Raw genomic sequence first — 16,663 nt, 5'->3', positions numbered from 1 at the left:
CCCAGAGCATGCACCACCTGGAAACAGTCGAGAAAGCTAGCAGGATGAAGCGATACAAGGTTGCTAGTAGTCGTCTGGCTACTTTGTTGCAGTTTTGCAGGTGTCCTGAGCAGTCAGCGGTCGATCCTTTGGCAGAAGGTGAAGAGGGAGATGCAGAGGAACTCTGGTGAGCTCTTGCATTCGGTATCTGAAGAATTCCCCATCGCAGAGACCCTAAATAACCAGAAAAGGAGGTTTGGCTACCTAGGAAGGAGGATTGGCTACTATGAGAGGTAAGAGCCTATCAGAAGGAGTCTCTGACGTCACCTGCTGGCACTGCCCACTCAGAGCAGTCCAGTGTGCCAGCAACACATCTGAATCCAAGATGGCAGAGGTCTGGGGCACACTGGAGGAGCTCTGGGCACCTCCGCTGGGAGGTGCAGGTCAGGGGAGTGGTCACTCCCCTTTCCTTTGTCCAGTTTCACGCCAGAGCAGGGCTGGGGGGTCCCTGAACTGGTGTAGACTAGCGTATGCAGAGATGAGCAGCATCTGTGCCCATCAAAGCATTTCCAGAGGCTGGGGGAGGCTACTCCTCCCCAGCACTCACACCTATTTCCAAAGGGAGAGGGTGTTACACCGTCTCTCAGAGGAAATCCTGTGTTCTGCCTTCCTGGGCCAGGGCTGCCTGGACCCCAGGAGGGCAGAAACCTGTCTGAGGGGTTGGCAGCAGCTGCAGTGGAAACCCCGGAAAGGCACTTAGGCAGTACCCGGGTTCTGTGCTAGAGACCCAGGGGATCATGGAATTGTCCCCCCAATGCCAGACATGTTACATGGCCATGGTCGGAGTTACCATTGTGAGGCACGCGTGTAATGGTGTCCATGCACTCACAAAGTCCGGGGAATTTGCCCTGAATGATGTGGGGGCACCTTGGCTAGTGCCAGGGTGCCCACACACTAAGTAACTTTGCACCCAACCTTCACCAGGTGAAGGTTAGACATATAGGTGACTTATAAGTTACTTAAGTGCAGTGGTAAATGGCTGTGAAATAACGTGGACGTTATTTCACTCAGGCTGCACTGGCAGGCCTGTGTAAGAATTGTCAGATCTCCCTATGGGTGGCAAAAGAAATGCTGCAGCCCATAGGGATCTCCTGGAACCCCAATACCCTGGGTACCTCAGTACTATATACTAGGGAATTATATGGGTGTACCAATATGCCAATGTGAATTGGTGAAATTGGTCACTAGCCTGTTAGTGACAATCTGGAAAGCAGAGAGAGCATAACCACTGAGGTTCTGGTTAGCAGAGCCTCAGTGAGACAGTTAGGCATCACACAGGGAACACATACAGGGCACATACTTATGAGCACTGGGGCCCTGCCTGGCAGGGTCCCAGTGACACATAGACTAAAACAACATATATACACTGAAATATGAGGGTAACATGCCAGGCAAGATGGTACTTTCCCACAAAGGCAGACAAATGGGTCAGAACAAGAGTGAACAGAAAAGTTCATACAGGTGGTGACAAGGATGGCACGAAGAAGGATGGTAAGTCTTCTGACAAGGGTGGGGACAAAAGTAAAACTGAGTCTTCATCAGGCCCACAAAAATCCTCTGGTGGGGGTGGTGGGCCCAAATCCTCTTCCAATAATTAAGTTAAAAAGCCTTGGTGTTATTTGTGTAAAGTCAAAAGCCATTGGACAACTGATGCCAGTTGTCCAAAGAAAAACACCAAACCTCCCACCACCACAACCCCTACTGCAAACTCTAGTGCCCCTAGTAATAGCAGTGGTGGTGGGAGCAAACCTACTAATAGCCAATCCAAGGGAGTAGCTGGGCTCACTTTTGGTAATTTAGTTGGGGTTGGTCTTGTTAGGGAGACCACAGAGGCTGTGTTAGTCTCTGAAGGTGCCATTGATTTGGCCACCTTGGTTGCTTGTCCCCTTAATATGGATAAGTACAAGCAACTTCCCCTAATAAATGGTGTTGAGGTTCCGGCCTACAGGGACACAGGTGCCAGTGTTACCATGGTAATAGAGAAACTGGTGCACCATGAACAACACCTACTTGGTCAGCAGTACCAAGTGACAGACGCTCATAACAACACTCTTAGCCACCCCATGGCTGTTGTGAATCTCAACTGGGAGGGGTACTGGTCCAAAGAAAGTTGTGGTTGCCTCAGATTTACCTGTAGACTGTCTATTAGGAAATGATTTAGAGACATCCGCTTGGGCAGAAGTGGAGCTGGAGGCTCATGCAGCAATGCTGGGCATTCCTGGGCATATTTTTGCTTTGACAAGGGCTCAGGCCAAAAAGCAAAAAGGACAGGGTAAATTGGATCCTGGAACAATGGACCAAGTGCTCCCTAAAGCTAGGGGTAGCAAGGGTAAATCCCTACCCACTATCCCTCCCTCTACAGATGATTCTCCTTCTGAGGAAGAAGAATTTCCTCCTTGTGCAGAACCTTCACCAGATGAGCTGGCAGCAGACACTGCTGAGCTTTTGGGTGGAGGGGGGCCTGCCAGGGAAGAGCTGAGTGTGGCACAGCAATCCTGTCCCACATTAGAGGGTCTCAGACAGCAAGCTGTCGAGCAGCAAAATGGGGATGTCAGTGACTCACATAGAGTTTACTGGGAGGACAACCTCTTGTACACAGAGGCAAGGGACCCAAAACCTGGAGCAGTCAGGAGATTGGTCATTCCCCTGCAGTACAGAGAGTTCCTCCTAACTCTGACACATGGCATTCCTTTGACTGGGCATTTGGGCCAGATCAAAACATGGGAAAGGCTTTTCCCCCTGTTTCACTGGCCTAGGATGTCAGAGGACACTAAAGATTTTTGCAAGTCTTGAGTGACCTGCCAAGCCAGTGGTAAGACTGGTGACACTCCAAAGGCTCCCCTTATTCTACTACCTGTGGTTGGGGTTCCCTTTGAAAGGGTAGGGTTCAACATAGTTGGGCCCCTTGACCCTCCTACTGCTTCAGGCAATAGGTTTATCTTGGTGGTTGTGGACCATGCCACAAGATATCCTGAAGCAATTCCTCTAAGGACCACTACAGCACCTGCAGTGTCAAAAGCCCTCCTGGGAATCTTTTCCAGGGTTGGTTTCCCAAAAGAGGTTGTATCAGACAGGGGTAGCAACTTTATGTCTGCATACTTGAAAGCTATGTGGAAGGAATGTGGTGTAACATACAAATTTACCACACCTTATCATCCACAGACTAATGGACTGGTAGAGAGGTTTAATAAAACTCTCAAAGGTATGATAATGGGACTCCCTGAAAAACTCAGGAGGAGATGGGATGTCCTGTTACCTTGCCTCCTTTTTGCTTACAGGGAGGTACCCCAGAAAGGAGTGGGCTTCAACCCCTTTGAACTCCTCTTTGGGCACCATGTAAGAGGTCCACTAACACTTGTGAAGGAGAGTTGGGAACAACCTTTAAAAGCTCCCAAACAGGACATAGTGGACTATGTACTTGGCCTAAGATCCAGAAAGGCTGAGTACATGAAAAAGGCCAGTAAAAACCTTCAGGCCAGCCAAGAGCTCCAGAAGCAATTGCAGGACCAGAAGGCTTTTCTGATTCAGTACCAACCAGGACAGAAGGTGTGGGTTTTGGAGCCTGTGGCCCCAAGAGCACTCCAAGACAAATGGAGTGAACCCCATCTAACTGTTGAGAAAAAGGGTGAGGTTACCTATCTGGTAGACCTGGGTACTGCCAGGAGTCCCCTTAGGGTGATTCATGTCAACCGCCTAAACCATACTATGACAAGGCTGATCTCACCCTGCTCATGGCAACAGATGAAGGACAGGAAGAAGAGAGTGACCCTCTCCCTGATCTCTTCTCCTCCACTGAAGAGGATGCTTTAGTGGAGGGAGTAGTGTTAGCAGATTGTCTGACTGCAGAACAGAAAGACAACTGCATAAATCTCCTTGGACAATTTTCTGAACTCTTTTCAACTGTGCCAGGCACCACATCTTGGTGTGAACACACAATTGATACTGGAGACAGCTTGCCTGTCAAAAGTAAAATCTATAGGCAGCCTGACCATGTCAGTGATTGCATAAAACAAAAGGTTCAGAAAATGCTTGATCTAGGAGTGGTTGAACCTTCAGAAAGCCCGTGGGCCAGTCCTGTGGTGCTTGTACCAAAGCCTTACTCAAAAGGTGGAAAAAGGGAAATTAGGTTTTGTGTTGATTACAGAGGTCTCAATCAGGTAACAAAAACTGATGCTCACCCTATACCCAGGGCAGATGAGCTCATAGATACACTGGCATCTGCCAAGTATCTAAGCACCTTTGATTTGACTGCAGGGTATTGGCATATCAAATTGGCTGAGGATGCTAAACCTAAAATTGCATTTTCAACTATAGGAGGGCACTACCAATTTACAGTAATGCCCTTTGGTTTGAAGAATGCACCTGCCACTTTTCAGAGGTTGGTGAATACAGTCGTGCAAGGGTTGGAGGCTTTTAGTGCAGCATATCTTGATGATATGGCTGTCTTTAGCTCCACCTGGGATGAGCACCTTGTCCACCTTTGGAAAGTTTTGGAGGCCCTGCAAAAGGAAGGCCTCACTATCAAGGCCTCAAAGTGCCAGATAGGGCAGGGAAAGGTGGTTCATCTGGGACACCTGGTAGGTGAAGAACAGATTGCACCACTGCAGGGGAAAATCCAGACAATCGTGGATTGGGTTCCCCCTACAACACAGACCCAAGTGAGAGCCTTCTTAGGCCTCACTGGGTATTACAGGAGATTCATTAAAAACTATGGCTCCATAGCAGCCCCACTTAATGATCTCACAAGTAAAAAGATGCCTAAAAAGGTATTGTGGAAAGCTAGCTGTCAGAAAGCTTTTGAGGAGCTCAAACTAGCCATGTGCACTGCACCTGTCCTAAAAAGCCCATGTTACTCCAAGAAATTCATTGTTCAAACTGATGCATCTGAATTAGGGGTAGGGGCAGTCTGAGGGTCAACCAGTTGCTTTTATCAGCAGAAGGTTGACTCCTAGAGAAAAGCGTTGGTCTGCCATGGAGAGGGAGGCCTTTGCTGTGGTCTGGGCACTGAAAAAGTTGAGGCCATACCTGTTTGGCACTCACTTCATTGTTCAGACAGACCAAAAACCTCTACTTTGGCTAAAACAAATGAAAGGTGAAAACCCTAAATTGTTGAGGTGATCCATATCTCTACAGGGAATGGACTATACAGTGGAACATAGACCGGGGAGTGCCCACTCCAATGCAGATGGACTCTCCAGATATTTCATGTAGACAATGAAGACTCATCAGGTCATGGCTAGTCTTATTGTCCTTCGTTTGGGGGGGGGGGGGTGGTAAGTTGTGTAGGAAAGTACCATCTTGCCTGGCATGTTACCCCCATATTTCACTGTATATATGTTGTTTTAGTCTATGTGTCACTGGGACCCTGCCAGGCAGGGCCCCAGTGCTCATAAGCATGTGCCCTGTATATGTTCCCTGTGTGATGCCTAACTGTCTCACTGAGGCTCTGCTTACCAGAACCTCAGTGGTTATGCTCTCTCTGCTTTCCAAATTTCTCACTAACAGGCTAGTGAATAATTTTACCAATTCACATTGGCATACTGGTACACCCATATAATTCTCCAGTGTATGGTACTGATGTGCCCAGGGTATTGGGGTTCCAGGAGATCCCTATGGGCTGCAGCATTTCTTTTGCCACCCATAGGGAGCTCTGACAATTCTTACACAGGCCTGCCAGAGCAGCCTGAGTGAAATAACGTCCACATTATTTCACAGCCATTTACCACTGCACTTAAGTAACTTATAAGTCACCTATATGTCTAACCTTCACCTGGTGAAGGTTGGGTGCAAAGTTACTTAGTGTGTGGGCACCCTGGCACTAGACAAGGTGCCCCCACATCGTTCAGGTCAAATTCCCCGGACTTTGTGAGTGCAGAGACACCATTACACGCGTGCACTGTACATAGGTCACTACCTACGTACAGCGTCACAATGGTAACTCCGAACATGGCCATGTAACATGTCTAAGATCATGGAATTGTCAACCCAATGCCATTCTGGCATTGGGGGGACAATCCCATGATCCCCCGGGTCTCTAGCACAGAACCCGGGTACTGCCAAACTGCCTTTCTGGGATCTCCACTGCAGCTACTGCTGCTGCCAACCCCTCAGACAGGTTGCTGCCCTCCTGGGGTCCAGGCAGCCCTGGCCCAGGAAGGCAGAACAAAGGACTTCTTCTGAGAGAGGGTGTAACACCCTCTCCCTTTGGAAATAGGTGTGAGGGCTCGGGAGGAGTAGCCTTCCCCAGCCTCTGGAAATGCTTTGATGGGCACAGATGGTGCCCATCTCTGCATAAGCTAATCTACACCGGTTCAGGGATCCCCCAGCCCTGCTCTGGCGCGAAACTGGACAAAGGAAAGGGGAGTGACCACTCCCCTGACCTGCACCTCCCAGGGGAGGTGCCCAGAGCTCCTCCAGTGTGCCCCAGACCTCTGCCATCTTGGAAACAGAGGTGTTGGTGGCACACTGGACTGCTCTGAGTGGCCATTAGCAGCAGGTGACGTCAGAGGCTCCTTCTGATATGCTCTTACCTCTCTTGGTAGCCAATCCTCCTTCCTAGGTAGCCAAACCTCCTTTTCTGGCTATTTAGGGTCTCTGCTTTGGGGAATTCTTCAGATAACGAATGCAAGAGCTCATCAGAGTTCCTCTGCATCTCCCTCTTCACCTTCTGCCAAAGGACTGACCGCTGACTGCTCAGGACGCCTGCAAAACCGCAACAAAGTAGCAAGACGACTACTCGCAACCTTGTATCGCTTCATCCTACCGGCTTTCTCGACTGTTTCCAGGTGGTGCATGCTCTGGGGGTAGCCTGCCTCCTCTCTGCACCAGGAGCTCTGAAGAAATCTCCCGTGGGTCGACGGAATCTTCGTCCTGCAACCGCAGGCACCAAAAGACTGCATCACCGGTCCTCTGGGTCCCCTCTCAGCACGACGAGCGTGGTCCCTGGAACTCAGCAACTCTGTCCAAGTGACTCCCACAGTCCAGTGACTCTTCAGTCCAAGTTTGGTGGAGGTAAGTCCTTGCCTCCCTACGCTAGACTGCATTGCTGTGTACCACATGATTTGCAGCTGCTCCGGCTCCTGTGCACTCTTCCAGGATTTCCTTTGTGCACAGCCATGCCTGGGTCCCCGACACTCTAACCTGCAGTGCACAACCTTCTGAGTTGTCCTCCGGTTTCGTGGGACTCCCTTTTGCGACTTCGCATGGACTCCGGTTCTCTCTTCTTCCAAGTGCCTTTTCAGGTACTTCTGCAGGTGCTGCTTGCTCTTGTGAGGGCTCCCTGACTTGCTGGGTACCTCCTCTGTCTCCTCCTCCAAGTGGCGACATCCTGGCCCCTCCTGGGCCATGGCAGCACCCAAAAACCTCCATCGCGACCCTTGCAGCTAGCAAGTCTTGTTTGCGGTCTTTCTGTGTGGGATCACCTCTGCAAGCTTCATCGCGGTGTGGGACATCCGTCTTCCAAAGGAGAAGTCCCTAGCTCTCTTTTTTCTTGCAGAACTCCAAGCTCCTTTCAACAGGTGGCAGCTTCCTTGCACCCTCAGCTGGCATTTCCTGGGCTCCTACCCAGACTCTACACTGTCGCGACTATTGGACTTGGTCCCCTTGTCTTACAGGTACTCAGGTCTGGAAATTTACTGTTGTTGCATTGCTGGTGTTTTTGTTCTTTCTGCAGAATACCCCTATCACGACTTCTGTGCTCTCTGGGGGATGTAAGTGCACTTTACACCTACCTTTCAGGGTCTTGGGGTGGGCTATTTTTCTAACCCTCACTGTTTTCTTACAGTCCCAGCGAACCTCTACAAGCTCACATAGGTTTGGGGTCCATTCGTGGTTTGCATTCCACTTTTGGAGTATATGGTTTGTGTTGCCCCTATACCTATGTGCTCCTATTGCAATCTACTGTAACTTTACACTGCTTACATTACTTTTCTTGCTATTACCTGCATAATTTTGGTTTGTGTACATATATCTTGTGTATATAACTTATCCTCATACTGAGGGTACTCACTGAGATACTTTTGGCATATTGACATAAAAATAAAGTACCTTTATTTTTAGTAATTCTGTGTATTGTGTTTTCTTATGATATTGTGCATATGACACCCGTGGTATAGTAGGAGCTTTACATGTCTCCTAGTTCAGCCTAAGCTGCTTTGCCATAGCTACCTTCTATCAGCCTAAGCTGTTAGAAACACCTCTTCTACACTAATAAGGGATAACTGGACCTGGCACAAGGTGTAAGTACCTCTGGTACCCCCTACAAGCCAGGCCAGCCTCTTACAGCGGCTCATACCGTCACCGCCGGCGTACATCGCCATTGGCTCCTGGAACCCATAGGTCCTAATGATAAACAATGCGGTGTTGCACGGCGGTCGTCGACCGCCGACCGCAACGGCACACCACGCCAGCGGAATTGCCTCATTTCCACTTCTCCCTCCTCACAGGTCAGGCAGCCGCCATTTCAGGTGGGCACAAGCCATGGCACCTAACTGCGTCACAGCAGACATTGGCACATCAACTGACTTACGAGTTCACATACTGTTTCTGTAAAGCGAAAATTGCATGTTAATGTTGTAATATGTGTGAATATGACCTTCTGCTCACTGTTTTTCACTCTAGAGTTCAACCACTGAGGATGAATAGGAGATGGAGACATCCCCCTGTGTGCAGACCCCTGGTGGACCTGGCAACAATGGAGGACATGCACACTATCCTGACCTACAGACTTGATAGGGCCACAATCCAAGAACTGTGTGCCCAATTGGAGTACTGATATCTGCTATCCATCACCCCACTGGGATCACCCCTCTAGTGCAGGTCCTTTCAGTGCTCCATTTCTTGGCAAGTGATTCCTTCCAAGCGACAGTGGCCATGGCATCAGGGATGTCACAGCCTATGTTCTCAAACGTGCTGACCAGAGTGTTGTCTGCTCTGCCTGAACACATGCACCTCCATATTGTATTCCCCCAGGTGGAGATTTTGGCCTCAGTGAAGGCTGACTTCTATGCACTGGGATATATCCCCAACATCATTGGTGCCATTGATGGTACACATATTGCATTTGTCCCCCCTACCGTAGAAATGAACAAGTGTTCAGAAATAGAAAAAGCTTTCACTCTCTGAATGTGCAGATGGTGTGTTTGGCCGACCAGTACATATCTCATGTCAATGCAAAGTATCCTGGCTCTGTGCACAATGTCTTTATCTTGAGGAATAGCAGCATCCTATATGTGATGTCTCAACTCCAGAGGCACCAGGTGTGGCTAACAGGTGAGCCCATGGTTCCCATCCAGTTGATGTAGGTATATGGGTGTGGTTTTCGCCCTAAGGGTGAATGTGTGACTAACAGGTATCCCTCGATATTTGCAGGTGACTCTGGTTACCCCAACCTCTCATGGCTACTGGCCCCAGTGAGGAATGCCAGGACAAGGGCAGAGGAAAGTTACAATGGGGCACATGGGCGAACAAGGAGGATCATTGAGCAAACCTTTGGCCTCCTGAATGCCAGATTTCGGTGCCTCCATCTGACAGGTGGATCCCTGTACTACTCACCCAAGAAGGTGTGGCAGATCATCGTTGCATGTTGCATGTTGCACAACCTGGCCTTGAGACGCCAGGTGCCTTTTCTGCAGGTGGATGACCCTGGGGATGGTTGTGTGGCAGCGGTGGAGCCTGTGTACAGTGACAAAGAGGAGGCAGAGGAAGAAGATGTGGACAACAGAACTAAACTAATTCACAGTACTTCCAGTGACACACAGGTAAGACCCTTTAACTTCTCCTTTCATTGCAGTTTTGTGTTTGACATTGAACATGGCAGCCTGATTTCCCTATTTCTATGGCCACTTACTGTGAGAAAGTAGCCTCTTTCTAGCCTTGTTACCCCCACTTTTGGCCTGTTTGTGAGTATATGTCAGGGTGTTTTTACTGTCTCACTGGGATCCTGCTAGCCAGGGCCCAGTGCTCATAGTGAAGACCCTATGTTGTCAGTATGTTTCTTATGTGTCCCTGGGACCCTGCTAGCCAGGACCCCAGTGCTCATAAGTTTGTGGCCTATATGTGTTCCCTGTGTGATGCCTAACTGTCTCACTGAGGCTCTGTTAACCAGAACCTCAGTGGTTATGCTCTCTCTGCTTTCCAAATTTGTCACTAACAGGCTAGTGACTAAATTTACCAATTCACATTGGCATACTGGTACACCCATATAATTCCCTAGTATATGGGACTGAGGTACCCAGGGTATTGGGGTTCCAGGAGATCCCTATGGGCTGCAGCAATTCTTATACCACCCATAGGGAGCTCTGACAATTCTTACACAGGCCTGCCAGTGCAGCCTGAGGGAAATAACGTCCACGTTATTTCACAGCCATTTACCACTGCACTTAAGTAACTTATAAGTCACCTATATGTCTAACCTTCACCTGGTGAAGGTTGAGTGCAAAGTTACTTAGTGTGAGGGCACCCTGTGTAGGAAAGTACCATCTTGCCTGGCATGTTACCCCCATTTTTCACTGTATATATGTTGTTTTAGTTGTATGTGTCACTGGGACCCTGTTCACCAGGGCCCCAGTGCTCATAAGTGTGCCTGAATGTGTTACCTGTGTAGTGACTAACTGTCTCACTGAGGCTCTGCTAATCAGAACCTCAGTGGTTATGCTCTCTCATTTCTTTCAAATTGTCACTGACAGGCTAGTGACCAATTTTACCAATTTACATTGGCTTACTGGAACACCCTTATAATTCCCTAGTATATGGTACTGAGGTACCCCAGGGTATTGGGGTTCCAGGAGATCCCTATGGGCTGCAGCATTTCTTTTGCCACCCATAGGGAGCTCTGACAATTCTTACACAGGCCTGCCACTGCAGCCTGAGTGAAATAACGTCCACGTTATTTCACAGCCATTTTACACTGCACTTAAGTAACTTATAAGTCACCTATATGTCTAACCTTTACCTGGTAAAGGTTAGGTGCAAAGTTACTTAGTGTGAGGGCACCCTGGCACTAGCCAAGGTGGCCCCACAGTGTTCAGGGCCAATTCCCCGGACTTTGTGAGTGCGGGGACACCATTACACGCGTGCACTACATATAGGTCACTACATATATGTAGCTTCACAATGGTAACTCAGAATATGGCCATGTAACATGTCTATGATCATGGAATTGCCCCCTCTATACCATCCTGGCATAGTTGGCACAATCCCATGATCCCAGTGGTCTGTAGCACAGACCCTGGTACTGCCAAACTGCCCTTCCTGGGGTTTCACTGCAGCTGCTGCTGCTGCCAACCCCTCAGACAGGCATCTGCCCTCCTGGGGCCCAGCCAGGCCTGGCCCAGGATGGCAGAACAAAGAACTTCCTCTGAGAGAGGGTGTTACACCCTCTCCCTTTGGAAAATGGTGTGAAGGCAGGGGAGGAGTAGCCTCCCCCAGCCTCTGGAAATGCTTTCTTGGGCACTGTTGTGCCCAATTCTGCATAAGCCAGTCTACACCGGTTCAGGGGACCCCTTAGCCCTGCTCTGGCGCGAAACTGGACAAAGGAAAGGGGAGTGACCACTCCCCTGACCTGCACCTCCCCTGGGAGGTGTCCAGAGCTCCTCCAGTGTGCTCCAGACCTCTGCCATCTTGGAAACAGAGGTGCTGCTGGCACACTGGACTGCTCTGAGTGGCCAGTGCCACCAGGTGACGTCAGAGACTCCTTGTGATAGGCTCCTTCAGGTGTTGCTAGCCTATCCTCTCTCCTAGGTAGCCAAACCCTCTTTTCTGGCTATTTAGGGTCTCTGTCTCTGGGGAAACTTTAGATAACGAATGCAAGAGCTCATCCGAGTTCCTCTGCATCTCTCTCTTCACCTTCTGCCAAGGAATCGACTGCTGACCGCGCTGGAAGCCTGCAAACCTGCAACATAGTAGCAAAGACGACTACTGCAACTCTGTAACGCTGATCCTGCCACCTTCTCGACTGTTTTCCTGGTGGTGCATGCTGTGGGGGTAGTCTGCCTCCTCTCTGCACTAGAAGCTCCGAAGAAATCTCCCGTGGGTCGACGGAATCTTCCCCCTGCAACCGCAGGCACCAAAAAACTGCATTACCGGTCCCTTGGGTCTCCTCTCAGCACGACGAGCGAGGTCCCTCGAATCCAGCAACTCTGTCCAAGTGGCTCCCACAGTCCAGTGACTCTTCAGTCCAAGTTTGGTGGAGGTAAGTCCTTGCCTCACCTCGCTAGACTGCATTGCTGGGAACCGCAACTTTTGCAGCTACTCCGGCCCCTGTGCACTTCCGGCGCAAATCCTTTGTGCACAGCCAAGCCTGGGTCCACGGCACTCTAACCTGCATTGCACGACTTTCTAAGTTGGTCTCCGGCGACGTGGGACTCTTTTGTGTAACTTCGGGTGAGCACCGTTTCACGCATCCTCGTAGTGCCTGTTTCTGGCACTTCTCCGGGTGCTACCTGCTGCTGAGAGGGCTCCTTGTCTTGCTCGACGTCCCCTCTACCTCCTGGTCCAATTTGCGACCTCCTGGTCCCTCCTGGGCCACAGCAGCGTCCAAAAACGCTAACCGCACGATTTGCAGCTAGCAAGGCTTGTTGGTGTTCTTTCGGCGGGAAAACACTTCTGCACGACTCTCCACGGCGAGAGGGATCCGTCCACCAAAGGGGAAGTCTCTAGCCCTTTTCGTTCCTGCAGAAACCTCAGCTTCTTCTGTCCAGTAGAAACTTCTTTGCACCCACAGCTGGCATTTCCTGGGCATATGCCCATCTCCGACTTGCTTGTGACTTTTGGACTTGGTCCCCTTGTTCCACAGGTACCCTAGATTGGAAATCCATTGTTGTTGCATTGTTGGTTTGTGTCTTTCCTGCATTATTCCTCTAACACGACTTCTTTATCCTTAGGGGAACTTTAGTGCACTTTGCACTCACTTTTCAGGGTCTTGGGGAGGGTTATTTTTCTAACTCTCACTATTTTCTAATAGTCCCAGCGACCCTCTATAAGGTCACATAGGTTTGGGGTCCATTCGTGGTTCGCATTCCACTTTTGGAGTATATGGTTTGTGTTGCCCCTATCCCTATGTGTCCCCATTGCATCCTATTGTAACTATACATTGTTTGCACTGTTTTCTAAGACTATACTGCATATTTTTGCTATTGTGTATATATATCTTGTGTATATTTCCTAGCCTCTCACTGAGGGTACACTCTAAGATACTTTGGCATATTGTCATAAAAATAAAGTACCTTTATTTTTAGTATAACTGTGTATTGTGTTTTCTTATGATATTGTGCATATGACACTAAGTGGTACTGTAGTAGCTTCACACGTCTCCTAGTTCAGCCTAAGCTGCTCTGCTAAGCTACCATTATCTATCAGCCTAAGCTGCTAGACACCCTATACACTAATAAGGGATAACTGGGCCTGGTGCAAGGTGCAAGTACCCCTTGGTACTCACTACAAGCCAGTCCAGCCTCCTACAGCCTGGCACTAGCCAAGGTGCCCCCACATCGTTCAGGGCAAATTCCCCAGACTTTGTGAGTGCGGGGAAACCATTTCACGCGTGCACTATACATAGGTCACTACCTATGTACAGCGTCACAATGGTAACTCCGAACATGGCCATGTAACATGCCTAAGATCATGGAATTGTCACCCCAATGCAATTCTGGCATTGGGGGGCAATTCCATGATCCCCTGGGTCTCAAGCACAGAACCTGGGTACTGCCAAACTGCCTTTTCAGGGTTTGCACTGCAGCTGCTGCTGCTGCCAACCCCTCAGACAGGTTTCTGCCCCCCTGGGGTCCAGGCAGCCCTGGCCCAGGAAGGCAGAACAAATGACTTCCTCTAACAGTGGGTGTAACACCCTCTCCCTTTGGAAATAGGTGTGAAGGCTGGGGAGGAGTAGCCTCCCCCAGCCTCTGGAAATGCTTTGATGGGCACAGATGGTGCCCATCTCTGCATAAGCCAGTCTACACCGGTTCAGGGATCCCCCAGCCCTGCTCTGGTGCGAAACTGGACAAAGGAAAGGGGAGTGACCACTCCCCTGACCTGCACCTCCCAGGGGAGGTGCCCAGATCTCCTCCAGTGTGTCCCAGTCCTCTGCATCTTGGAAACAGAAGTGTTTGTAGCACACTGGACTGCTATGAGTTGCCAGTGCCAGCAGGTAACATCAGAGGCTCCTTCTGATAGGCTCTTACCTCTCTTGGTAGCCAATACTCCTTCCTAGTTAGCCAAACCTCCTTTTCTGGCTATTTAGGGTCTCTGCTTTGGGGATCTCACCAGATAACGAATGCAAGAGCTCACCAGAGTTCCTCTGCATCTCCCTCTTCACCTTCTGCCAAAGGATCGACCGCTGACTGCTCAGGACGCCTGGAAAACCGCAACAAAGTAGCAAGATGACTACTAGCAACCTTGTATCACTTCATCCTGCTGGCTTTCTCGACTGTTTCCAGGTGGTGCATGCTCTGGGGGTAGCCTGCCTCCTTTCTGCACCAGGAGCTCTGAAGAAATCTCCCGTGGGTCGACGGAATCTTCCCACTGCAACCGCAGGCACCAAAAGACTGCATCACCGGTCCTCTGGGTCCCCTCTCAGCACAATGAGTGTGGTCCCTGGAACTCAGCAACTCTGTCCAAGTGACTCCCACAGCCCAGTGACTCTTCAGTCCAAGTTTGGTGGAGGTAAGTCCTTGCCTCCCCACGCTAGACTGCATTGCTGGGTACCGCGTGATTTGCAGCTGCTCAGTCTCCTGTGCACTCTTCCAGGATTTCCTTCGTGCACAGCCAAGCCGGGGTCCCCGACACTCTAACCTGCAGTGCACAACCTCCTGAGTTGTCTTCCGGTGTCGTGGGACTCCCTTTTGTGACTTCAGGTGGACTCTGGTTCACTTTTATTCTAAGTGCCTTTTCAGGTTCTTCTGCGGGTGCTGCCTGCTTCTGTGAGGGCTCCCTGACTTGCTGGGTGCCCCCTCTGCCTCCTCATCCAAGTGGTGACATCCTGGTCCCTCCTGGGCCACAGCAGCATCCAAAAACCCTAACCGCGACCCTTGCAGCTAGCAAGGCTTGTTTGCAGTCTTTCTGCGTGGGAACACCTTTGCTCGCTTCTTCACGACGTGGGACATGCATCCTCCAAAGGGGAAGTTCCTAGTCCTCTTCGTTCTTGCAGAACACCAAGCTTCTTCCACCTGGTGGCAGCTTCCTTGCACCCTCAGCTGGCATTTCCTGGGCTCTTGCGCACTCTCGACACTGTCGCGACTCTTGGACTTGGTCCCCTTGTCTTACATGTACTCAGGTCCAGAAATCCACTGTTGTTGCATTGCTGGTGTTTGCTCTTCCTGCAGAATCCCCCTATCATGACTTCTGTGCTCTATGGGGGTAGTAGGTGCGCTTTACACCAACCTTTCAGGGTCTTGGGGTGGGCTATTTTTCTCACCCTCGCTGTTTTCTTACAGTCCCAGTGATCCTCTACAAGCTCACATAGGTTTGGGGTCCATTTGTGGTTCGCATTCCACTTTTGGAGTATATGGTTTGTGTTGCCCCTATACCTATGTGCTCCTATTGCAATCTACTGTAACTTTACATTGCTTGCATTACTTCCTTTTGCTATTAACTGCATACTTTTGGCTTGTGTACATATATCTTGTGTATATTTCTCATCCTCATACTGAGGGTACTTACTGAGATACTTTTGGCTTATTGTCAGAAAAATAAAGTACCTTTATTTTTTAGTATATCTGTGTATTGTGTTTTCTTATGATATTGTGCATATGACACCATTGGTATAGTAGTAGCTTTACATGTCTCCTAGTTCAGCCTAAGCTGCTTTGCCATAGCTACCTTCTATCAGTCTAAGCTAATAGGAACACCTCTTCGGTGTAAGGGATAACTGGACCTGGCACAAGGTGTAAGTACCTCTGGTACCTACTACAGGCCAGGCCAGCCTCCTACATGTACCCTTTGGCACCTCTATTTTCAGATCTCTGTGCCCCACTCTGGCTCCTGGTATGTTTACTGCTGCCCACTACAGGTCATACCTATCTAAATATTACAGTAGATTTGGATTGCAATGTTTACAGTTTGTGAAACTAATACATTTGTCACAAAAATTGTCAAACTCCATATTTGATTTTGTTCCAAGGGTGTTTATTTAGGTGCTAATAAGTGGAGGGGGTATTGCAATGGGCTGTGTTGCTGATGGAGAAAAGTCCAGGGTAGAGTCCAGTCTATTTGTATCATAGGTGCATTGTTCAAGGGGGCATAGGAAGGGGAGCAATGGCAGTTCAATGTGGACAGGGTGACAGAGTGGGACACAAGGGTGACAATCAGGAGAGTCTTATTTCCTTGCGGGGTTCTTGGCAGTGTTCTCTGGCTTCTGCCTGGATCACAGGGACTGTTTGCGGGGTGGTTCTCCTTCTGCGGGGGTGGGGTGCTGGTGGCCTGTTGTTCCTGTGGTGGGGCCTCCTGTCCACTAGCGTCAGTGGAGGTGGAGGGCTGTTTCCGGTGTGGCTAGTGTCATGGGCCCGTTGGTGTGCCACTGCCTCCCTCATGGTGTTGGCCATGTTAGCCAGCACCCCTGCAATGGTGACCAGGGTGGTGTGGATGTCCCTCAGGTCCTCCCTGATCCCTAGGTGCTGTCCCTGCTGCAGTC

Source organism: Pleurodeles waltl, chromosome 8, assembly GCF_031143425.1.
Source record: "Pleurodeles waltl isolate 20211129_DDA chromosome 8, aPleWal1.hap1.20221129, whole genome shotgun sequence".
Classification (NCBI taxonomy): domain Eukaryota; kingdom Metazoa; phylum Chordata; class Amphibia; order Caudata; family Salamandridae; genus Pleurodeles; species Pleurodeles waltl.
The sequence above is the reverse complement of the archived record's forward strand: the minus strand, read 5'-3'. Positions refer to the sequence as shown.